Here is a 25,499-nt window from a genome sequence, read left to right on the forward strand (position 1 = left end):
TGGGCGGGACCCATGGCGCGGCTGCGGGGCGGGGACCGCGGCTGGCCGTGCCCTCGGGCGGCCGAGCAAATGGCGGCTGCGGCGTGCCCTTGGCCCGCAGGGTGTTCTCTGCCCGCCGCGACCCCAGCGGGCTTGTCCCGCCCGCCTTCCAGCGCCGCAGGCTGAGGGATCGGCAGCGGCATCGGGATCGGCCCAGCGGGCCGGCGGCTGTGAGGGGCCGCGGGGGCTACGAGCGCTGTGGGCTTCCCTGCCCGCCTCGGCTCCTACCGCGCTCTTGTGCTTGCTCTTCCCCGGAGCTCTCGAGGTGTTGCTCACACGCCGCCTCGGGAGGGTAGGAAGTGCCTTTGGTAAGTGAAGGGTACAGATGGAGTGATAAGAAAAAGTGTTCCTGGAGGAAGCTGGAAATACCTCTCCATGAAGCTCTCCATGAGGCTGTGTCAAGGAATGTTTAGGCGTGATATTAGAAGAAGGTTCTTCACCCAGAGGGTGGTTGGGCCCTGGAACAGGTTCCCCAGGGAGGTGGTTACAGCACCAACCTGACAGAGCTCAAGAAGTGTTTGGACAGTGCTCTCAGGCACATGGTGTGACTCTTGGCATGTCCTATGCAGGGCTAGGAGTTGGACTTCGATGGTCCTTGTGTGTCCCTTCCAACTCAGGATATTCTGTGGTCTTTGATACCAGGCTGTGTGATATATCCAGTCCATGGAAACAAGGAGTTCAGGGAGTGAAAACTTGGCTAGAAATATGGGGAGAGACCTGATACCTAAAAACTGCCAGTACAGCGCTTGGAGCTTGTTGTCCTTAAAAACCTCAGAGCCCAGATAAGCACTGAGGCATTTTGGTTTTTAACTAATAATAAGTGGCCTCTGTCTGTGCAGTGCCCTAACCACCAAGCTGCTGTTTGTTTGACACAACTTACATGACATCTTGCTGTGTAGTGTCTATGCCTTTGACTCAATCATTTCTATCATGTTTTTACCATGTTTTCATTCTTTCTCAGGTAACCTCCTGCCTTTTGCTGATCCAAGCCAGATGCAGGTCTTCAGGTTCTGCTATTACTAATGCAGTTGCAGCAGCTAACACCATCAGGCTGTATCATGTCTGCTACCTATAGCAAAGTTCTACAGCAGTTGCTTGAACTCCTGTAGCCATTTTGTCACATTAAGACTAACAGCAAGTCAGTGCATTTCAGAGACCAGAAAAAATCCAGGGATATAATAAATCTTATTTATTCAGATATACCATTTACTCTTGCAGTGTATGGGTTCTGCCATTTCAAGATGATAAAAACAGGAGCTTTTAGCTCACTACTTGCTCTCCAGGTACAGGCAGGTAGCAAACTGCAGGCAACATGAGGGGTTCTGGCAGCCCATGGCTTGCTTTTGCCATGGACTCTGAATTATGAAAGTGTGGGGGATGAAAGAATATTTTGGTGAGGTCATGGCGCAAAAGTCCAGTCATGTTACAGAATGCACAGCCTTTCCTGCTCTACAGTAGTCCCAGTGCCCTGTGCTTCCAAAGACATTAAACATGGGATACACCAGTATTTCTAGTCACAAGGACTGACACACATTTAATGATACCTGACAAGTAAAATAGAGGCTTAGATTTTGTGGGATAGCTTATCCCTGTGGAAAAGTTAGGCACCAGTGCTGTCTGTATTCAACATGAACATCAATATGAAGTTCATAGGACTATAAACCTACACCTTTCCCAAAAGAACATGCCTTTGGTGGGGAAATTCTAGGAATTCTAACTGAAAATTAAGAGGACAAGTCTTTCTATCCATAGGTTTGTGTTGGATTTCAATATTTTTGGTATATCTTGTCAAACTTTTCAAATTAGTATACATAAGTAGAATTGTACAAACATTCAAAATTACAAATTGACTCTTACGAACCAGTGTAGTGCAAGAGGCACATTCATTAATCAGCAATGGCTTGTCACACTCAAAAGAGAACTCAAACCATTGAACCTGGCTTTTTGACTTGTAGGAACCTATTTTTCAGCAGTTTGTATTAAATTGATTTTCCTTTGTAGTTGAGGCCAAGTAAGATCTATTTTCACACTGTGGTTACTGTTACAGCTTGTTCTTTCTAGACATACTAAACCAACTGTTTATTACAGCACACAGCTTGTTAATAATCTCTTACAAAATACGGCAGTAAAATATGGCCCACTGTGGTGGAATGAAATTCAAAAGGTATTTTTCCTTCCTGTAATTTTAGTGCAAGTGGGATTCAGAAGGTCGAATGTACAGATCACCTGATAGGAAGGGTTGAACAGTTGCTCTGTCTCCTTTTAGAATTGGTTTAACTGTATCACATGACACAGTGCATATAATGTTATTGTGGGTGTTCTTGGGAAAGGACACTCGCCAAAGTGTGCCACATGTACCAGATCTTCTCTTCTTCCCTTCACACTTTGAGTCAAGGAGTAATTTTCAGAGCACAGAAACGTGTTACCCTTTGTTTCTCATGTCTACCAATTTGAATGTTTGACTAAAAGCTTGCAGGTTATTTCATTAACTGCAGAAGACAGGAAATTAATAGCAAGAAAGTTAGTATTACTTTGCCAGTTTTCACACAAACAAAATCAGTGCTAGAAGAGCACAAGGGTATGTGTTGGTATGCAGATAAACCAGTGTTGATTCTGTATAGTTACCAGTCTAGATCTACCTAGTGTTACATACTGAAGCTGTGAAAGGATGTCTGTAAACTAAGAATTGTGACTGGAGAAGAGCACTTATTTCATCATAACACACATCCATAGTCTCAAACTCTCCAACATAACATATTTGCACTAAAACACCTCAACTAGCTAGCCAACAAACCCACAAAACCTCCACCAAAATAAAAAAAAAACCAAACAAAAACTAAACCAATGAATGGTTGTGCTGACTCCAGAAGTTTTCCATGACTTTGTTTGGCTCCTGTGTCACCCAGGAGGTTAGAGGGTGTAAGAGCTCAACAGTCCTTTGGTGGTCTGCTGACTCGGACAAGGGGGAAGGAGAGCAGCAGTCATCCCCCCTGCAAGTTCATGGGACAGCGCTAGTCACGTAAATAATTGGCAATTATGTTCTAAAAGCAAATGTGCCTGTGATGGGGCATGAAACAATGAGTTGTTTTGAAGGGAGAAAACCTAATACCCAAAGAAATGGGTAGTGTAAGGTGGAGGTGACTGCCTGGAGAAGACGGAAGTAGGATTTTATGGGTGTGCTGTGAGTATTCATGTTTGTAAAGTTATTGTGGTAACACTTCTGTGAAGGATTTTGATTTTATTTGATTTTTTTCTTGTGGCTGATAATGAAGACAAAACCACTTGGAATGGTGTATCTATTAACTAAAGAGAACAAGAGCCCCAATTGCTGGAATGACAGAAGAGAATTAGTGATACCATAGATGTTAAAGTCTTTTGTTACAAAAAAAAAAAAAATCTTTGAATTTCTTTTGCCTTATAGCTTCATGTGATCAGCAATAACAATAAAATCAGAAACAAAATTGCAGAGGTTTCAACTGGGACAACAAGAACATAAATCCCTACTGTTTTATTAACTCAATTAACAATAATTCCACAAGTGTGTTCACAGCAAATAAATATCACTTGTACTCATGGTAAAATGGCCAAATATTTCCATTTTTATTGGTAACTGAAGGAATTGAGATTCTTATAGACAGGACTGAATTGCTGATTCAGGGAATAATGTCACTGGATCAGATGGCTTTAACATGTCTTTTTGAGTGCAAAGGGTACCCTTCAGCTTGAAGAATTCCAGACCTCTAAAGCTTTATCTCAGCAAACCACAAAGAAAAGCCGTGCAACAGTACATACAACTCAGAGACCGATGAAGGAGACAAAGTGCAGTGACACATTGAAGTCTGTGAAAAATCACTGTGAACTTTGTAGGAAATCCCTGCAGGCCTCCATGATGCAGTTACCAATCTCACTTTTGAGATTTCCCCAATTTACTGACAAGAAGCTGCATTAAATTCATCTGCTTGGGAACAAAGTTTGAGTTTGACCCTATTTAGGAGGAACTTAGATTTCAAAGACACTGTGGTGGATGCTTCATACTTCAGGATTATACCATAAATCAGTATAAATAGCACAAGAAATAAGGAAGAGCTCTTCAACAGATTTCCACTGCAGGCTGAATCTTTATGATGTCAGTAAAAACAGTAGTATATTATGACTAGACATTCTATTTCACTTCATCGTTACGACTAAACTTCCTATTTTTATTGTGCCCTAATGTTCCTTCTATTCCATTTTAGTATTCCTGTTCATTTAGTCTAATAAATCCCTGCTTCTCTGCAGTACCACTGATATGGGAAATGTTCCTTTTTATTTCACAAAGACAAGAAACGACAGAGACAAAGAGAAATGGAAAGTACTACGGTTAAAAGAGCAAAGACTTAGGCTGTCCAGTTAGGTCATGTGCAAAACAACCAGAATTCTAAAATGTCTCCTGAATGTTATTGAGACCTGGATTAGTTTGGGGTGAGTATATTTGAGTTCTTGCATTTGGCATAGTTTCCAAACATGCTTGGAAAGCAGAACTGTAATGCATATAAAATTTTTCTGTCCAAATTAGAATCTTCATATGACTTCCTGTATGATACTTGTTGGATATACTCTGGTCACTGTCTGATATGGGATATTTCCAAGAAAAGTGATATTCCCAGTCGCTGTGGAGGTTTCAGCTGGGGTAGAGTTAATTTTCTTCATGGTGGCTGGTATGGGGCTGTATTTTCTACTCATGCTGAACACAGGGTTGATAATAGAGAGAAGTTTTGTTATTGCTGAGCAGGGCTTACACAGAGCCAAGGCCTTTTCTGCCTTTTGTACTGCCATGCTGGTGAGACTGGGGGTGCATGAGGGGCTGGGAGGAGACACAGCCAGGACAGGTGACCCCAGCTGACCAAGGGATATTCCAGACCATGGGATATCATGGTCTGTATATACAGTGGAGGGAAGAAGGAGGAAGGGGAGACATTTGGGGTGATGGTGTTTGTTTTCCCAGGTAACTGTTGGATGCAATGGGGCTCTGCTCTCCTGGGGATGGCCTGCCCATGGGCAGCAATCAATTAATTCCTTGTTTTGCTTTGCTTTTGTGCAAAGTTTTTGCTTTCCCTGTTAAACTGTCTTTATCTCAACCCATGAGTTTTCTGGCTTTCACTTTTCTGATTTTCTCCCTGATCCCAGTGTTTGTGAGGCATAGTGAGCAGGTGGCTGTGTGGGGCTTGGCTGCTGGCTGAAAATTAGGAGAATGATCAGAGTGGCAGGAACAAATGGCAAAGTGTAGTAATTTTTTATATTTATTACAGTAACTGTACAATTAATTTACTTAAAAATAAACCAAAACTGAGTGGTAACAAGGAGTTATAATCTCATTATTTTTCATTACAGCTTCTGAGGCCAGGGAAGGAGAAACAGCAGTCTGAGGTGAGACAGCATTGAAATAACCTCATCAAAAGCTTTTAGAGACCTCTGAGAAGAACTGTTGATGTGCTTAAAAATTGAATATTACCTGCTTCAGAACTATAGTGTTGTTTGAAGCATGACTTTCCCATTCTGCACATCTTTGCCTAATAATGAAAATTAAATGTTACACTTGGACATGCTGCTACCTTTTACCATATATAGTTTTGCTAAAAGTGCAACGGTTCTTCAATGCATGTTTTTGTGATTGCAGTATTTGGCCAAGGATGAAAACAATAATCTGATTCCTTACATATAATCAATGATACGCAAAAATCTGATGGATAAAAGGATTTTCTGAGGCCAAAATTAATACCCATGTTTACTCATTCATTGTTTTTTAATTAAGCTCTTTTTTAAGCAGCTGAGCAGCAAAGATTTTGATAACTCTAGGAGGATTTTCCTCTAAAGCTATTTTATTAATGTAAATTTTTCTTTGTAGACAGATCTCAAATAGATTTTTATTGCTGAAGAATATGTTGTTTTAACAGCACATATATAAAGATTTTAAAGGACTTAAAAGATGCTTATTTTAGGCAAAATTTTACTATGATTTAAACAAGGTGAGGAAAACAAATAATATATTCTGATTTTCCAAAGTCTTTGCTTGTATACTTGCCTTTATACCAATTCCAGCCTTAGTAAATTGTCAAGTGGTGAAACAACCATGAAACTGATAACATAAGTCTTTGCAGAGAAAAATGAAATATTTCTCTCTGATACAGGACATAGTATTGCAGCATTTGAAAAATAAGAATTCTAACTATAAGCCATATTCTGCTTCCTCTCTTCAATGAGTGTTAATAGTCTTGCTTAGCATCCAACTACAAAAAAAAGTGCTGCTGAAACAACTTTTTCTGACAACGAAATACTTGAAAATGTAACTGATTGATGCACAGCAGTCGCTTCACTGATTTACAATAGAGGTTTCATATGCACGCTCAGATTTTACAAGATAAAGGTATACAACAAGCTACTAATTAACTCTGGTTATAAACTAAGAGAAAACATGATGTAAAGCAAAAAGAAGAACTGAGTTGAAATATGCCAGGTAGACATGAAACAGGTTGTGTGGGTTTTTTGCCAGTTTGTTCTGGGTTTTGTCTTAAGTCCCAGTAAAACAAATTATATGCAATTTTAGTTACTGTATATATACTTAAGTATAATTTTTTTGTCATAACTAACTTCCAAAACAAGAAGGGTATTTGTTGAAACTCAGATTTTTTTTTGAAGTGTAAATTAAAGTTTAATTCAGTATAGCTTTAATTTCAATAGAATTAAAAGCATAGCACAATCTAGTGCTGTCATTATTATAGTTTTTAACAACTTGTAATGCAAATTACAGAGTCCAGATCATAAAAGGAAATGTAAAAATATGTGTATCTTCAGATCTTGAATAAGACTGCCCATTCAACAAAGGAAATGTGTCATGTACGTGAGCAAATGGAATAATTTGTAGTAAATCTAAATGTTGACCTAATTATTTAAACTGAACATAGGTATTAATTTATCTTCATTGTTCACTTTGGGTGAATTGACTTCAGAAACTTAAGGACAAACCTTTTGTCATATTCCTAATTCAGCAGGGCCTAACCATGCCCAGCGAGGTGAGGAGCAGCTCACACATCCCTGGCAGGGCCCCGTGCTGCCTGAGCTTCCTGCTGAAGATGGTGCTGCAGCAAGAGCTGCCTTTCACAAACTGGAAATTCAGCCAGTACAGAGGAAAGTATCAACGTTTGTGTCTGTCTTTAGTTTTTGCATCTCAGTAGTTCAGATTTCACTGCAAATTCTTTGAGATTTCCAGCACATGGAAGATTAGAATCAGTAATTTAGTATCATAATGAAGACTAATTAAGGCTTTTCCTAGATACCAGAAGGTGATCAAGGAAAGCTCTTTTCTTTCTTTCCAAGTCTCATCTGGTGCTATCAAGATTAAATGAAGCACAACTCATGGTTAATGAAGTTTTTACTATTCTACTAATAGAGTTTAGTCTCTTAAAATGCTTCCCTTTTGCCTTTCATACACAATTTCTGTCCGTACTTTATCTATTTTAGTGGAGTCATATGCCATATTTAGCCCAGACAAATGTTTTTAGATTTTACTCATTTCAAAACATTGTCAAGTAGACACACTAGTGTCTCCTCTCTATATATTGTCAGCCTGATTCACGTGCCTGTAAGTTCATCTAAGACTCTTTCCACTGTTGCACAGAAAACAAATGACCTTCCAGGGAAATGCCTATCAGTATTTCAATCACTGCTGCTGCTTTTCAGTTAGGATTATTAAAAATCTCAAACTTTATTCTCCTAGAAGTGCAGAACAACTGCATTTTAGTAATTTTAGATGCTGGAGTCCAGTTTTAGAGGGTGATGTGTAGCAGTAGGCACTACAGTGATTAATGAGATTTCAGTAGCTTTTCCATAGCTTCCTGCCTACAGCAAAAAAACAAAAAAGCAAAAAGGCAAATCAACAAACAAACCAACCAACCCCAAACCCATAACAGCAGATTAGTTGTGTGCATTTTGCTGCTTCTTGTAAAACGTTAATGGACTCCTAAAGGTTTCATTTTTGAATGAGAACCATTTCAGGAAGAATTTTAGCAGATGCAGAGGACATTCAAGGAACTCGTGAAAATTCCTTATGTTCTGCTTTATGAAGTCTATTAGGCACATTTGGTACAAGCTGTGAACCTGACACTGATTTCCAAGCATTTAAGTGGTCCAAATAAAATGCCATTTCTGTAATACTTTTATATTTTCCCTTTTTTTCAAGTGTATATTAAGTACACATGTGAAGAAACAATATTGTACTCCTTTATTTTACATGTAGGTAGCAGTCACAAGAGATTAAATGCTGTTATGTGTAACGAAGCATGAAGATGACAAGATGTATGAACCAGAGGTTTTTCAGTTCAATCACATCATCCAGCACATAATTATACCGATTTTGTATTTCAGACACCCTTGTCACCTTAGGGTTGAAATCATTCTAGATGAATCCGTGTGAGTAAGTATAAATAAGATAGTTCCCCACATCGCCATTACCTTCCTACTTTAAAAATAGAAAGGAAAATGAGTCGTCCTGAGTTTAGAGATGAGTTATTTGTGTGTGGTATTTGTGATGGAAAATTCTTTCTAAAATAAACACAGTAATAAATGGTCTTCTTTTTTCCTCTCATATTTTAAGGGGACAGCCTGCTTCTAGTGACAGAGTACTAGACCAGATTTATCCTGGTCTCTTTTAGTACTTGACTAATACATACAGCAGTATCTGAGTCATTAATTGTATCAAGCAAAATATTTTTCTGTAGTTTTTCTATTAAATTTCTTTAAAGCTACATGCAGAATGATACCTCCCATGCTGTATTTTAGTTCCAGTGACTCTAATATGGATGATACGCTGATGGGCTTTTGAAATCCTGAAAAACATGAATGTGACAGGGCAGCCTAGATGAGACTTTAGAAAATATTACAAGTCATGTAACTACTATTACAAAATTTTTATAAATGATGAATAAAGGTGTCAATTAATAAATGTATAGGCCTCTATTAATTTAGTTCCTTCACTTCATTACAGAAAGACACTATTGATCCAAAATTTATTAGCAGTGTTCTGCTAAAGCCAGCGGAGGGCAGACTTGAATTAGAAACTCTTTTTCTACTGCTGTTACTTGAAGTTAAAATGCCAGATATATCGTGTCTTGAGCTCAAAGTCTCATCACTTCTCTACTATTCTGATTACACTTGTGCTGGATAAAAGCCTCTTTGCAGTTGCTGTTTGACAAAATGAGTGTTTTGCAAATGTTTAAATAAAGATGCTAATATGAAAGTGAATAAGTCAGTGTATTAGCAGCTGTGTGTTACTCATCAGGGATAATCCACACTGCTTAATCCTTAACTATGTATATCTTGAAATGTTTGTTAAAAGCTACTGAATATAATTATCCCTATTTTACAGATGAAGAAACTGAGGAATAGAGTGATAACTTTGCAGATTACCCATCTCAGTGACCTACAGAAGCAAGAATAAAGTCCATATTTTTTTTAGATCTAATTTAGTGCTTTGCAACATAAACTATTTTAACTTTTGCAAACAGTATGGAAATGATTGCTAATTGTGGAGACTGAGGAGCTTACACTGTTGAAATAGCAGGCAACCTGACAGTCAGGTTGTAGATCTTAAGAAGAATATTCTTCACAAGAAGATGGGTGACAGTCAGATCAAAGGCCTAAAGATCCACTTTAAAGTAGTATTTTATTATTAAAACAAGTACTTCTCATTTTTAGGCATATTTGTTATTCATTGAGTTAGGTTGTAGTCTTTCCAAAAACCTTTATGATAGCCTGTGTCTGACTGTTGTTCTGTAGAATGCATTATGGCTTCACACATTTTTAAGTTTTGTGTGAAGTTTTGTAAGAATATATTATAAAAGAGGCCACTTTAATTTCTTGGTCCTTTCTCCTTGTACCTTGTGCAATTGTACTTCACAAAGAGTTGTCACCTCCAAATTCACTTTCCATAATTCACAGAGGCCTGAATACGCAGTTATCTCAAAAGGGAAAAGATTCATTTACTCTTCTGCAGAACATAAACTCTCCTGAAAATAACCACCAATTGAAGGCATTTGTATACAGGCTCCTTTTGTAGTAAACCACTGGGTGCCTCAGCTCAAGAAGCAGCAAGAAAGATAACAATTCAATTAACAAAAACTGCTGCTTTGAGAAATGTGGTTTCCATCTCAAAGTTATTTTATTCATCCTTAATTATACATTGCTGAAAATGGTTAACCATTATTAGAGGCAAATAAGTCAGAGGTTTGGGGGTGTGGCTGGTTTTGCCTGCTGTAAGCTTCACAGGTATACACCTCCAACTCCATAATGATCTTTTCTTTCACTAATCCTAGATGGTGTATATTTTGTTTGTACCCAACGTTACCTTTTATTTGTAAAATAATGTGTGAAATGTTCAAAGCATTAGTGATTTAGGAGCAGTTAAGATATTACTTCCTCAGAAACACATCATTGTTACATACAGTTGTGTTTGTCATGCTGAGCAGGCCCAGCTGAGTTACAGAGGGAGTTACAGATAAGGCAAAATAACTGTAGTAGAGCAGGTTGGCCAAAAGCTTGTCCCTGTATTTCTTTACATGGAAAATAAAGGATAGATGTATGTACTGTGTGAATAGGGAACATGATGATGTTGTGTGCCTGTGCCAAAATAAATCCAATAGCATTTTATTGGAAAAGTAAACTTAATTTTGGATTTTTAAAAAAATTGAACATGCCATGTATAAAATACATATTTGATCAAGATCAGTTCCTCTGATAATGTTCCTTCTGAGATGAGAGTTTTAATGACAAGGAAAAGATACTTCTACATCTATGGAATTTAAAGCCTGCTGCTCTCAAGTGGCCAGGACCCTTAAATGTGTGTTGAAGTGTTCTACTCTTAGTAAATTAAAAATGTTTATACTTTCTGTCTCAAGTAGTAGAAAGAACACCAGCAACTGCTTCCATGTTTAGAATTCTGTGTAGTCTGCTACCTGTGATCAGACTCCACTTAAATAAAGTCTCTGGAATTACTAATTGCTAACCTCGTTCTTGACATACTTCAGCCTCCAACAGCCTGCTGCAACTTCTGTTACACCTTCTGGGATTCTATCTATAGCAATTGCTTTCTCTCCCCAGTTGGCTCCAAGCCAGAAATATATCCATTTGCACAAATGCTTCTTAACCTTGTTCACACTGGGATAGGGGGAGAAAGGGGGGAGTCATATTTTTTCTTTCTGCTTGTCTGGTTGGTGGATACTTTTATAGTAAATTCAGTACTTGCCATGTTCACTGTGTAATGGCCAAGTGGTTACAATGCCTTTTCCAAACTACTGCTTGTTTCACTTTAAGTGCACTGAATAAAACTATTTCTCCGTGGTCATTTTGTGGGCATCTTACTGTAACACGGGAGTCTTAAGCAAACACATTTAATCAATTTTCTAATGAGGCTGTATTCTTCCCTCTCAGTAGGGCATTCTCAGTTGACAGTGAAAGCCTTCAAGACTTGCAGAGTAACCAGCACTTCTGAAGGCTGAAGAAACCACTAAGGCACAAACATTTCTCACCAGCTACCTGGCAAGTTCCAGTGTCCCTGTCCTGAAGACAATGGTTTATAACTGACAGGGAACATTGTGCTTACCACAGGAATGCTACTGGTACCCAAACTAGCTTGTCTTCATTCTGCAAAACCTGCAGCTCACACACATACATGTACAGCATCCAGTGCTGGGGTCCTCGGTGCAGGAAGGATCTGAATCTGCTGGAGCAAGTCCAGAGGAGGCACCAAGATAATTAGAGGGATAGAACACATCTACAAGGAAAGATTGAGAGAATTGGGATTGTTCAGCCTGGAGAAAGGAAGGCTTCAGGGTGACCTAATTGTGGCTTTTCAGCACCTGAAGGGAGCTTACAGGAAAGATGGAGATTGCATGTAGTGACAGGACAAGGGGGAATGGATTCAAACTGACAGAGTAGGCTTACATTAGATATTAGGAAAAAATTGTTTGCTGTGAGGGTGGTGAGGCACTGGGACAGTTTGCCCAGAGAAGTTGTGGATGCCCCATCCCTGGAAGTGTTTAAGATCAGGTTGGGTGGGGTTCTGAGTAATCTGGTGTAGTGAAAGGTGTCTCTGCCCATGGCAGGGGGGTTGGAACAAGATGGTCTTCAAAGTCCCTTCCTACCCAGGCAATTCTATGATTCTATGTTCATGTGTATAGACATTTCTGCATTATATGTATATAAATGTACGTAGAATTGCAGTTTTATCAGAATTAATTGAAAATGAGCCAGCTTGGATATCAATACCAGCACCATTTCTGAGGATCTATGTATAGACACATATAGCAAACTTCAGCTGCAGCTTTGAACTCCTCAGCGTTTCAGCTATCTAGAACTACTTATGCAAATATTTGACATTAGAAAATTAGGAGCACTTTGATTGGAGTAATTAGATTGATACATAGGAGTTCTATGGTAGAGGCAGGAACAGATAGTCCTGATTTTTCTGACTCAGATTTCCACAATGAATTTTTTAAAAAACATGTTTTCATGCACTTCTGTACAGTTGTGGTGAATGTTGTACCAGAGACCAGTCCAGGCTCTGAAAAAGACAAAAAGGGTGTGGTTACAAAAATAGTCACAGACCATGGCTCTGTGTTTGCATGCTAGATCATGAACAAGGATTCTGCATTAAGATTGTACATAGAACAGTGTGTGGCATCTCTCACTGCTTTCTTCTGTGGCATCTTAACCACATTTATCTTCCATTTTTATTAGATCTCAATGTAAGGAAAAAAAAAAAGCCAATTCTAGCTTGTGCAAAATTTATTTCCAGCTCTAATAAATCCAGCCTTGCAACTTCCAGTCCTCTTGGGTGTCCAAATACCTGTCCATGGAAAACATTCCTCTGCATTAGAACTCATAGGGTAAACTGCTGGATCAGTAAAGTTCTGTTCTCTCTAAGGTACTGCATCATGCATTTACAATTTTGTTCTCCCCTTAATGCAGCTGCAGTTTTCAGGCTATCCCATTTAACTGGGCCTGTGCTGCAAGTCACTGACACAGAAACACATTTTAGCCTCTGTGTCACAAATTAATTGAGTTACAGAAAGAAGAAAAAGGTTACTAAAAGAATAGGTTTTAAGATTCTACTTTCAAACAATAGTGAGTAGCTAAAAAACACTAAAAGCCAGGGGCATGCAAGCTTCTACAGGTCAGTTTTCAGTTGATCAGCTTCTAATAACTACCTGCAAAAGACTGATTAGTGACTTCACTGTGCTATATGACAGCAATTAGACACATTTCAAAGTGTCTAATTGCTGTCATATAGCTGCACACCTAACACTGACTGCTAACTCGATTTCATACCCAGCACTGCTCAGCACTAACAAACCTCAGCTTCAAGGTTTAAGGCAGAGTCAGCATTTTGCCTCCTGTCAGCAATAATCTATAACTTCCATTGCTGGGAACAAGCAAGAAGATATTAAACCAGGAATGGTTTGGTTTTCACCTTCTAACAGTAAATTTAGCGCAGTAACTTCATGACATCAGTGGGAGCAGTCTGTTCAAATCTTCCACCACATCATGGGAAATACAGACTATCAATTTTCCATTCCTATTTTGGCAGGCATATATTTTGTTATTTTTAAAGCTGTTGATATTGGCCACCTCAGTGTTTTCATTATTTCACACATATTTTGGCATTTCAAGAAGTCTGTGCTTCAGCAGATATAGGGGATATAGAGTGTGTGTCCCCAGATTTAAAGTTTCTTTCACCAAGTATGATATATTACATTTAAAAGCTTCATTTGCACTTCAACACAGCATTCCTCTGCGTGCTGTCAAAGACTGGGGCAGGGGGAGGGGGGGCATTAAAGTAGATATTTTAGAGAAATTATGAATTCTAATAAAAGGGCATCAGGACTGTGTACAGCAGTTGCAGTGATCTGTAACAGCAAAGCAAAGGACGATGTGAGTTAAGAATAAATGAAAATGTGTGAAAGCAGCAACAGGCGCAGCAGAACAAAGGGTTAAAAGGATGGACACATGTTAACACAGAAAACCATTCCCAGCAGAAAAGTTAAGGAATTGCTCTGTTTATGTCAAGGCCAAAGACCTGCACTTTGAAAACAGCCACAACACAGAGACCTGTCAGCAAAAGACCCAGGATCATGATCCCAGGAGGATGGTACCAAAGCTGCAGCGTCAGATATGCCTTTCCTGTTGTCCTGCCTGGAAAACACACGTGTTGAAAACAGGGAAAAACAGGCAATGGGCAGCATCCTGGCCTATCATTTGTGGAGAACAAAGTAAACAGGATTCTGAGGTAAAAGATACCAGCTGATGCCTCCTAGGGGGAATGACAGATCTGTCCAGAAACCACTTTGTTGTCCCTAGTCAAGGGCTTGTAGTGAGGGTGTGGCAGCAGCATTCCCATTCCTTTGTGAGCTCAAGGGATCCTGGCCAGGCCACTGGGACTCTATGGGTTGGTGATCAAGGATATACAAGTGTCAGAGTGTCAGAGAATTAACTCTACAGCAGAACGAGTGTCAATGCATAAAATCAACTTGCTTAAAGATTTTGTAAATAAATACCTTTCATAAGATCTCACACTGATTCCTGTGTTACAGCAATCTCCCACTGTTACACAAATGAATAGTCAAGCTTGCTGAGGACCATATCATAATTCCCCAAGAGAGGGACAGAGATGCTCGTGACTTGCTCTAATTCTTGCCTTCCTTCCTAGCTGTGGCATAGTAACAAACTCTGTGGCAGTTTATCTACAAGTACAGAGATGATAATTTCCTCCTAGAGCTTTTCCAGAAGGTTGGTTTGCCCAGCACAGATGGATTTTGTACAGCATTTCAATGGCATGGAATTTAAGCTTCTTTGAGGAAACCCATGCACTACTGGAGTAAAATAATTGTCAAATCATAGCTGAGTAGTTATTGATAAAAAACAAATTACTCTATGGAAAGCCACATGAAAAACAAAGGGTTGGAAAGAAAGTGAAGGAGGAAGGCTGCAAAAGTGTGCTGTAAGACCTGAAACAATAAAAATGAGGAAATAATGTGTTAGTCTCTTACAAGGACAATATGGACTTAGCCAGAGTCACAGTATTACTCAAAGCTAGTAGGACATGCAAATAATGCCATCCAACACCCCGCACTATTCTGGATCTGTAGTGCCAGAAAGACTGCTAGAAGGGCTCAGTTACAACAGGCTGTAGCATGCCGAAAGGGAGATTTGGATTTGTTTTCTTTCACAAGCTTTGATAGGGTTCACATATCAACTTCTGTAAACAACGAGATTAGGGCAGCAGACTGCATGGCCCTTTGCACCTCCCAGTAAAATCCTCATGGAGAAATAAATATCTTTGTCCTTCTCCCTCACCACAGTAACACTAAAATAAGCTACAATATGTATGTCCACTTACCTTGTCAGCCAGATGTCAGTGGGGCTCAAAGTCCTTGTCTTAAGTACTGCAAAAGCCTTTTCCCAGAGGACTAATCAGATGTTACCTGGGAGCTGGCTGTCTTTGATCTTAGACACGTTTCATGTTTGTTCTGACACACTTATACCTTTATTCTTTCAAATTTCTTTTGCAGTAGGAAGTCTACTGGTAGCTCACCAGCCATTTGGCCCCTGCTGTAACCTTTCTAAATGTATTGAGAATGTTCCAGCTGCTAATTTAGCAAGGACTGGTGACATGCTCAGTGCTGCATAAAAGAGCTGCTCCCTCATAGCAACTGAAGGGAAAGAGGGCAGGTGCTACAAGGAATTGATGCTACTTAGAGGTCAATGCCTGGCCATGCTAAGTGTGAAATCTTTGAGACACTAAGTTTGTGTCCAAACATTCAAATGTTTTATCATTAATGACATCACAAACAGGATTTTCTACCCAAGCAAAATGTCTTAAATCCAGCAGTCTCATAATTGTCCTCTCTGGAATGCCTCAAGATCTGTAGAGCTCAAGAGCAGAAATTCTCTCTGTATTTCTTCTCTTACAATCAATCCTAGAAGGCTTGCCAAGCTTCTGCCTTCATAAATATTTGGCACTCAAATCAAAAAATGAGCTCTGGGGATGGGGAACGCCTGGTTTGCTAAGAGCTGTGTCTGCCACACAACAAACTATGTATTTGAGGAGTGAAAAAAGTGATTTGCAAAAATAGGTTTAAACCCTATTTGCTCCCTCACAGAGCTGGACCAAGGTAGGTGACCTGAGGGATAGTCTCAGTTGACTATCAAGATCTGCTGGCGGAAGGAGGTGACCTGACTGGAAGATGTCCAGCCTAGCCCGGGGTGACAACAAAAGCTGCTCCACTGGGGGTGCTCAGGACTTCCATGCTCATAGCCAACAGCATCAACTTCTGACTTATCAGGCAAGGCAGGTCACCAGAGCCCAGCACAATGAATAATCCACTTGCTAGATCATCTTCAAGGATAAAGAGTCTTAATTCGGGCATTACTAAATTACAGAGCTTCAAAACGACACTGCTGAAATTTAATTAAGCTGTGAAAGCAGCCAGGCACTGGGCACTGACAGTAATTCAGCCACACCACAAGCCATCAGTCTCAGTTCTGCTGCAGCTCCATAGCAGGCAGTAAGGCAATAACAAGGAGATAGAAAAGAGGTGCACGAGCCACTGCCAAAATGCAATGAGCTCTCATTCAGCTGTGTAACAGCTGTTTTGAAGCCATTACATAAACATTTTCATTAAAATATAAAGAAGCTCACTGGAAAATCCTAAAAAAAAAAAGAGCCTGATGAACCTGCCTGCATAGAAGCACAATGTAAAGAGACCAGCCCAGGCATCACTTACAAATGAAGCTCAGACTATCAAGTCTCCAAGAGGACGAGGCACATGCTGAGGAAAAGGTTTGGTGTGTTATTCTGGCTACAGAGGGACAGGGTGCTCTATCATCTGCTGATAGGTACATCGTAAATACTGTTTTGCTTAACTAACTGCATGAGAGAAATCTGAGGGGAGCTGACTGAAAGGCTGGCACCTCTGACTGTTGTCTTGTGAAGTTTATATTACAGTAATACAAAAATACTTATGGGCAGATCTTTGACCATGAGGACAGAATTCAACTGTGTGCACAGTCTTTGGAAGACCATCAGGAGTGGACAGGATATGGAACAGGATGATAGAATCGTAGAACAGTTTGGGTTGGAAGGAACTATACAGATTTCCTTGTTTCACCCCCTCTGCCATAGGCAGGGATGCCTTCCACTAGACCAGGCTCCTCAAAGTCCCATCCAACCTCACTGAGGTAATTTCCTTCTATGTATTTTATATACAACACATAGATGAACAATGAAAAAGACACATACTAGTACTTCTGACATTCTTTCCTTGTAAAATTCCCATTTAGGAACAGAGCATTTTAAAATGCTGACATTTCTGTGTAAGCAAATCTCATGTTTCCTCCCAGGCCTGTATAGATGGCAAGTGTTTCTCTGATTGCAAGGTCATGATTAGGTCTAGCAAGTGAAACACAAAACATTAGAAAAATCACAGTGCTGTTCAACAAGCAACTCTGTCTGCCCTGACCAGCCCAGTGAGAAGACACTGAAATTATGGAATAAATGCCTTGACACCTAAACTATAGAATACCTTTAGTAGTGGGGTAGGTTCCCTTCCTCCAGAGGCAGGTTTGCACTACTGTCAGAAACTGGTTTGTTCTCACTCACCTCAGGGCAGCTGAGTTTCTGTTAACACAGAAGAAAGGTGAAAAATCTGATAAACACTGTTAGAAGACCGTCTTATCTGAAAACATGCAGTTCATCATGCAAGGAGGACAAACAAATTCCATTACCTCCAGCTGTAACACTTTGATGTCTGTGTAGGCTGCCAGTGGTATCAGTGCTGTCGAGTCTTTTTTGACTCTTTGACGGAGATATTCCATTTTCTTCCTTCACAGGAATCATAAATGCTAGCTGTTCCTTATGCAGAAGGACTCCTTATTTCTTACACCACAACACCCTTTGAGTAAAAGGGAGAATGTGGGATGGTATTTTTGTTTCTGCCTGGAAAAGCAGATCCATACCATAACTACACAGACAAATGCAGGAAGTGGGCTGTATAAACAATTACATTTTCAACTCAAATGCCAACATCTCTGGGCATACTGCCCCAAACAGTGTGGTGTTTGAGAAGATACCAGCTCTTGGATAAATTTCTGCACTTTGAGAAGTAAAAGTGCCTCTCAGTAATGCCACTGTTCTTGGCCCTTTGGAGCAGAGAGACCCAGAGTGACACCAACTGGCTTTTCTGCTCACGTGTTCCTAAGAGGGCCAAGGGGAGAGGAGGAAACCCAAGGTTTGGTCAAATTAGAGAGGGCTCTTATGCCATGGAGGCACACATGACTGATACACCTTTTGAGCAGACACCATGTGTATGACTGAAAGATGACCTCCAGAGATGCTCCAAATCCAGGGCCACAGCACTAAAGACCTAGGACCAAACGGAGCAAGCCACCACAGAAGCTCAGAGCTTGTGTGTTGAAAGCTCTGGTTCCATTAGGTATCTTGTCTTGGCCTGGAAAAAACAAATTTGAAAGCCATTGACTCTCAAGTAATAATCTGCATGCAAATCATGTTCTTCTATGAAACAGCGGACCTAAAAAATTATGTTTAAGGTAGGTGCAATAAGAACACAGTCTAAGATGAAGAAGGACATTCTTCTCTCACAGGCATCAACACTGCCACTCTTACTGAATTCAGAAGTCAAGACATTTGCTGATAGAATACAGAACATCCACCTTCATTCCAGGCAAGTGGAAATATTTTGAAAGGATACTGGAGCCTGCCATGAAGTGCTGTGAATAGTGACAGAAGAAAGCAGTACTGTAGCTGGTCTATTGAAATCAGATCAATGCTGTGCTCTGCTTTTGGAGCAAGCCTTTCTGGCTGCAGCTGTCACGAGGAGGAAGTGACATCAAAAGCTCAAATCTAAGTGGGCAAAGCATTAATAACCCTTTAATCTTCCTTTATTTTTTTTTTTTAATCCATGCTTTGGAGTCCTTAATGTAAGTAAGCGCAGATATTCAGGCAGATACCCAATTCCTTGTTTTCCAGACACAGGAGAATAAATGGGATACTTTCTCACCTTCAAACGACTAAATGTTGTAAAGACTCAACTCCCCTTTTCAACAAATTTCTCACTTTTTTTAATGTTATTAGGGAAGAAAAATTATTAAACACACTGGCTAATGCACAGTCTAAACACACTGGACTAATAATGGCTTTTCCTGCCATCATAAAACATGATATTTTTCCATCCCATTTTCCAACCTGAAGCAGAATGGAAGAGAAAATTGATCTGGGTGAGAAAGTGCCTCCCTTTCACTGTTAGCCTGACCAACTTCATTCAGGAACCTTCTCTACTGTGCTGAATTGCTATTCCTACCTCATACACGTTGCTAGATTCTGCCTGATCCTCACAGATGAAAAGGGCTTACTCAGGGGAAACTTCGAGGAATATTTGGCAACATATTGTAGTGCATATTGCTTATTAACTTTTTTTAAATTGTTATAATTATATCATCTCCAGTTCCAGGGGCTGCAGGTTACAGGTTTGGGCTCTACTGTACCCAGCACTCAGCCTCTGAGGTTTAAGGCTTTGTCTTCATTCCCATGGTCATTTTTGCTATCTGCACCTACATAAGCCAGTCCTCAAGCCTGAAAATCCATCAGAACAGGAGAGAAAAAGGATCAGTTTCTATGGGACACTAATTTGAAAACCATGCTTGATTTCTAAGCAGTGTTGTAGAGCAAGCACAAGTAAATGATCAAGGGACAATAAACTTTTCAGAAAAGCAGTCCTTTAGACAACTCTGCATTTTTTAGTGGACAACCAAAGTTGTTATAGATTAAAAGTAGTCAATTTCCAGATACCCAGGAACATTAAATCAGTTTTGGGCAGCTCTGCTTAGTTTCAAGGAGTCTACAGAAAATTTGCACTTGGCAATAGCACTCTTCTCAGTAACTCTGTGCCTCCTCCTAGGAGATCTTTCTGCCACGTCATCTATTTTATTTTGATTTTCAGTCCAAAGAAGGGCAGCGAAGCTGGTAAGAGGTCTAGAACACAAATCTCACAAGGAGCAGCTTAGGGAGATGGGGGTTTTAAGCCTGGAGAAAATGAAGCTCAGAGAGGACCTTACTGCTCTCCAGAGTAAAGGTGGGGGCCAGTCTCTTCTCTCAGGTGACAAGTGACAGGATAGGAGGAAATGGCCTCAAGCTGAGTCAGGGGAGGTGTGGATAGGGTATTAGAAAAAAATTCTTCCCTGAAAGGGCTGTCAAGCACTGGAACAGGCTGCATAGGGAAGTGGTGGAGTCACCATCCCTGGAGGTACTTAAAAGGTATGTAGATGTGGCACCTGGGAAAGTGGTTTGGTGGTGGGCTTGGCAGTGTTAGATTAGTGGTTGGATTCAATGATCTGAAAGATTCTTTCCAACCTCAATGATTCTTTGATTTTTTATATCTATTTATCATTCAAAAATCAGACTAATACAATGTACTATACAAATGTTAGATTCTGGTTGGATATATAGCTTAATTTTAATTCCTACACTTAGAATGAAGATTAATTTTATGCAATACTGAAAGCAGTCACCTCTCAGTATGGCATTTAGCACAGGGGTATAGCAGCTCCAGCTCCTCCAGTGCAGTGATCAATAACAGTGACACGTTACTCTTATGCCACAGCAAGTGACATATGGCCATGTAGCTGCACATTATAATTAACCACTGATTAACAACAGAAAGAGGATTGACTGTTACATTCAATTAACTTGCCTTCCTTTCAGCTGACAAGCAGCTGAGTGCTGAACATTTAATATACTTTTTGCAAATTTCCTTCTCTGCAAGTGTTATAATTGCAGTAATTAGCACAGATCACGTATGACAGCAAAACTCTCATTTCATCTATACAATGCAGTAGCTTAGAAAAAGTTAGTTTTTATCTGTTTTATTAATTAACTAACCAGTATTTCTCTTGTAACACAAATTCCCATAGAATTCCATGTAGTTTTTCAGATAATTCAGTCAGCTTCTAGAAAATTTTCCCAAGAAATATGATTGGGGTTGTCATCATTTGATGACAGTCATGTGCACATCTACAAAGAGGTACATCCGTGTACCTGTGTGAAAAATGATCCAGGTGTCTCTCATTTGCTGTTGAAGGGAGCCGGTATTTCTCTCACGCTGTTTCCTTTCCTTTGGACTGTATATTATTAGTCCGTAGGGAAAAGGCTGTCAAGGCACCCTGAACCTCCTTTTTTACTTTCTTCTGTTTTCCATATGGTGGCCTGCTCGTATTCCCTAATAGGGACTCGATGTTTTATTTGAGCTGACATTTTGATTTGCCTGTCAGAATAGTGTAGAGGTTAGAAGAAGTGACTGGCAAGACTAGAGAGGAGCTTATGCTGGCTAATAACCACTGAGCAGATATTGAGAAATTTGAGCCAAAGTTGTCAAGTCAGATCACACTTCTGACAAAAGGACCCACAAAGTCCCTTCAGGACTGTAACCCTGCTGAGCTCCATGTCATCCATTCAGGCAATCAAAGGCACAAAGAAAAAGGTTAATGCAAGTACTTTGTATAGCACAGTCCCACAATCCTCAAGGAAATGTTATCTGCTGTGATAACTGAGAGCAGATCAGGCAGTGACCTTGTGAGTCACTGGGTTGTTCCTCCTGGCACAGAGTCCCCTCTGTTCAGAGGGTGGTGCCACTCAAGGGCATCTGTGGGGTCACCAGGGCATGATGCACAGCTCAGGCTGGCACTGCCCGGGGTGCCCGGCTTCCGCTGGCATTTCTGAGGAGCAGCTCTGAGCAGCACTGACCAAAGGAACACCTCTGCCTTCGGATGTGCATCACTCTGTATTGTAGCACAGGTGACTCCCAGCAAAGGGGAGAGAATGACGAGGCATCTGACTCCATCATCAGAAGGCTAAAGAATTACTTTATTATTCTGTACTATATGCATTCATCTAAAATGAGTCTGCCTTGCACTCCCCTTGCTCACAACTGCACAGCACTGCACTCGTCCTCTGACTCTCTCGTGACTGTCTCGTGACAATCCAGACTGACACACACTTGGCCTTGATAGGCCAAGAGAACAAAACATCCTCACTTTGGGTAACCAATCTCTATATTGCATTCTACTTTAGCAAAGCAAGAGAAATAAGAATCATTTTTTCCTTCTTCTCTGCTTGTCTCACAATTTCTGTTCAGAGGGCATGTAAATACCACCTCTCTCCCTGTTTACTATAGTAAAAAGAAAAGGAGCTGTGTTTGCAACTTTTCTGCTGGGCCCTTGCAGAAGAGAGAGCAAACACATCTCAAGAGGTTCATCGGTGGCCAACCAAAACCTCAATCAAGTGCTGATGTAGAATGGTCAAGGAGATTCTTTATCTGTAGAATATCTACTTCTCTTATATCACTAAAACAAGGTTTACAATATCAGAAAACCCAACACTGTGCAAAGAATGTGCATTGTTTCAAGTCCAAACAAGTCCCGAGTTTCAGGAGAAAGTCCATTCTTTGGAGATGTTGCTCTTTGACATCCCTGAAGGTCCTTCCTGGTTCTGAAACAACTCTGTGCTTGTACTGACTGGCCATGGGGTGGCAACATCAATGCTCTAAAAAATACTTTCTTACACTTGCTTCCTGCTCCTCCCCCTTTGTTTTTTCCCTTGTTCTCTTTTTATAGCAAAGGAATCTGTACTTTTCATTTCCTTGCAGAAGTTGGGTTCTGCTTTTTTTTCTTCTAGCAATATTTACCACGAAGACTTTCTGATCCCACTAGACTAGACATTCTGCTCCCTCTTCATTCAGTTCCTTGCAGGTGCTAAAGTATATTCCTTAACGTAATTTTATGTTAAATGCCAACTTTCCACATAATTTTCCTCTCATTCTTAAGGTGGCAAATGCCAGAGATTATATCCTTTGGCCAAATCTTCTTTGAGCATTTAATTTTTTGCTTTCCAAAAGGTACCAGCCATGCATTTCTTGACAAAACAAAGCAAAGCATGACAAGAAAATCAGCAGCACTTAAACTTAGGAAGAGGAGTGCAGCCACCACTGCTGCCCACAAGTGTTCTAGTGGTGTGGTAGGTTGTTTCAGGACTAAATTCCCTGTATTTGTTACTGTGGTAGTTCCAGCACTTAGCTTCTCCTCCAAGAAGGAAGCAGAGGCAGGGAAGGGGCAGAATGCCACAGCACAAGTTCTGCCTGATGGGAAGACGCCTGCCCTCACAGTCAGGAGGGAGCCAGGGGAGAAGAGATTTCTTCCAAAAGCTCTCAGCTTTATGTGTGTCTCATTTTGTGCAGTTTCCTCATTCACACAAAAGTGCCCCCAGAAAGAGGCAGAGAGGAAGCGACATTTTGAACTGCTCTTAGAGCTTCTGGTTTCGCCTCCCATTCACCTCTTTTCCCACAGCTCAGTACAAAGTGTGCTTTGTATGACACGTTCCTCCTTTCAAGCATGAAACAGAACTGTCCCTCAGCCCTTGTGCTGTACACTGCCTACTCTTGTTGGAGTAGGAAGGAATAATTACAGGGATTATGAACGTGGTACTGAATGTCAAGGCATATTAAAACTCTTCAGTATCTCAAGAGCAAATCAAGATTCTTCCAAGGGGCTGTTTTTCTGCTTGAAATTGAATTACAGCATCGAGTATCTTATAAGTAGATCTACCTAGTACCTAATTTTGTTGGTGTACTTAAGAAGTTACTCATCTCACCATTACCAGAATGTGTCAAAACTCTTTATGCTCCCAAACATCACCATTTTTCAAGCAGCATGGCTCCTCAGCCACAGTAACACCCTGTCATTCACGGAGAATGGGGCCCACGTGTTGTGCTGCAGTCTGTATCACACATGCCAGGTTTTATGAAAAAGGTGGATCATATCTGGATCTTGGAGAAATCCATTGCTCAGTAATTTCTTTATTGTCCACAAGCACATTTTATTTTGTGCAATGATGCCAAAGCAGGGAACTAGCAGGAATTGTTCAATGTTTTTGTAGCATGGCTTCCTATGCTGGCAGCAGGAAAAAGCAAGTTCTCATGGATAACCAAGGAAGCTTAAAGATATGAATTTGATACAGTATGCAAGACAGTCAAGGAGCTCTTTCCCAACCCAAATAGTTACGAATCAAGATTTGCCAGAGGACTCAGCTAGAGCTGAACAAAAATCATCCACTTATAAGGAAGCTTTAACAGTCTTGCTGCTATTCCACCTTAAAATTCAAAAGCTGGTAAAGTATTGCATACTTCTAAGTGGGATCATAAAGCAATAGCTTTAGGAGAAATGAGAATGAAATACATGAAATAAAGAAATGAGAATGATAGAGAGAGATTTGTGCTCTATTTCTTTCCTCCTTCCCTACTTTAGACATTTGAAAATGGTTGAAAATGCAACTACTTCATGATTAGTCATATAATCTGAACAGATGCAGTTTGAATGCTAAATCCCAGCACCTGTCCACATTATTTCAAGCTGATCTTTACAGCCTGGCCAGAAAACCACAAAACCAGATCTATTCTTCCTAGACATCTGCCTGCTTGTAAGGCCTTTAGCAAAGGGGACAGCTGCTGACATTCAGAGCTCTGCTGAAGCCACTGATGCTGTGCTAAAGCTGCTTTTGGCTTAATTCAGCAAGAAAGGGAATGTAGGGATTCAGTTCAGTCAGAATCAGAAGGAAGGCAGCAATGCTAAGCCAGTTGTTCAGGGTGAAAAGGGAGGAAGACATGGGATAAACACCTCGTGGGTGTCAGAAAGGATTTTCCTAGCTCAGGATATCCTGAATCGGTTTGACAGTGCCTGTATCTTTCTCCAGGGAGAGATGAAACCAGTTCTTTTGCTAAAGAGCAGCTGGATTGGTGTTTTCTAATGTCTGAAATGAGGAATATAAATCTCAGTGAACTAATAAGTAAAAAAGTAAACTAAATATCAATGCTGTTACCTTGTGAAAGTAGTTCTGATTTATTACAGCGCATTTCTTAAACACCAACATTTGAGGGGCAAAACAGTCTGCTGAAAGATGACATTTGGTATGACAGTTGGTTCACAAAATGTTATCATATATAATACTATCCTGATTCCCTCCCAATTATTATTGAAGTCTGAATTGCAGGTTATTAACAACAATGAAAGCACAATGCAATTTACCAACTAAAAAAAGCAAAAGGAAAAATAGGAGTATTGTGATTTTTTAAAAAAAGAAAACATCTTTAAAGAATAACTTCAAGAGCCTTTACAATTTATACTCAAATCAATTCACTGCTGGCAGATAAAAACACAAGGAAAATACATGAATAACAATACAACCTTTTACTGCCTAGCTACATCTACCTAACATAGTATCCTAGGTCATTGACACCAGTGCTGGTCCAAGGTTTTGCCAGCTCCAGCAGTCTCCATGGCAGTTCTACAATCTCCATACCTTGATAGCT

General features: G+C 40.2%; 1 non-coding gene across 1 annotated transcript; it reads left to right on the forward strand.

The window, feature by feature from the left end:
- The first annotated feature begins 5,699 nt into the window (after positions 1 to 5,699).
- LOC135290413 (small nucleolar RNA SNORD93) lies at positions 5,700 to 5,787 on the forward strand. The gene has a single exon (XR_010353187.1). It is a non-coding gene; the product is annotated as a small nucleolar RNA SNORD93 (small nucleolar RNA).
- Positions 5,788 to 25,499: the final 19,712 nt, after the last annotated feature.

This window comes from Passer domesticus, chromosome 1 (genome assembly GCF_036417665.1).
Source record: "Passer domesticus isolate bPasDom1 chromosome 1, bPasDom1.hap1, whole genome shotgun sequence".
Lineage (NCBI taxonomy): Eukaryota > Metazoa > Chordata > Aves > Passeriformes > Passeridae > Passer > Passer domesticus.